This window comes from Eutrema salsugineum, unplaced genomic scaffold (genome assembly GCF_000478725.1).
Source record: "Eutrema salsugineum unplaced genomic scaffold, Eutsalg1_0 scaffold_11, whole genome shotgun sequence".
NCBI classification, from domain to species: domain Eukaryota; kingdom Viridiplantae; phylum Streptophyta; class Magnoliopsida; order Brassicales; family Brassicaceae; genus Eutrema; species Eutrema salsugineum.
The window spans coordinates 4,952,862-4,953,571 of NW_006256901.1; the positions used below are offsets into that span (position 1 = coordinate 4,952,862).

The 710-nt window shown below is 32.0% G+C and overlaps 1 pseudogene; it reads left to right on the forward strand.

The window, feature by feature from the left end:
* On the forward strand, positions 1-252 carry LOC112089957 (annotated as a pseudogene).
* Positions 253-710: the final 458 nt, after the last annotated feature.

Sequence of the window (710 nt, forward strand, 5' to 3'; positions counted from 1 at the left end):
ATGGCTTTGATGAGAAGTCTATTTGGTGCAAGAAGATGTTTTCCGGCTTTGTAAAAGGAACGAGCAAAGCACCAAAAGGGTTTCTTGCAGTGTACGTCGGTGAGAACCAGATGAACAAGCAGGGATACTTCGTTCTAAGCTCCTCTCCGTAAGGCCGAGGAAGAGTTTGGATTTGATCATCCGATGGGTGACTTGATGATTCGTTGTCCTAAACATACTTTTATTAGTATAACTTCACGTATACATGGATGATCGTCATAGAAAAAGGTTTAACATTTTTTTGCTGTACATAGTTTGACAAATTTTCATCTATTTATCCATTATTCCAATCTATAGAGATTTCGATGTGGATTCCAATTTAGTATAATAAAAGATGGTATCAAGCATATAATTGAAAAAGAAAATCATCAAATTTGTTCATCTTGAGTTTATTAACAGGTATATATAGTACATACTATGAATTCGAAACAAACATTAATTTTCAAAGTTTTGACTGAGAACAAAAATACTTTTAAGTAAAGAGAAGCCAATAATCTTCAACATATATATCATATCGGTAGTATATTGTTTCTTGTGTAATCTTTCTCCATACAATTCCCAAATGATTAATGTATACGTAACAAATGTTAAATAAGTTCTTATTACTGAAATATATATGAATTATTCCATTAGACAAGAGAAGCTCAAAATTAGCACAAACAAACACAGCG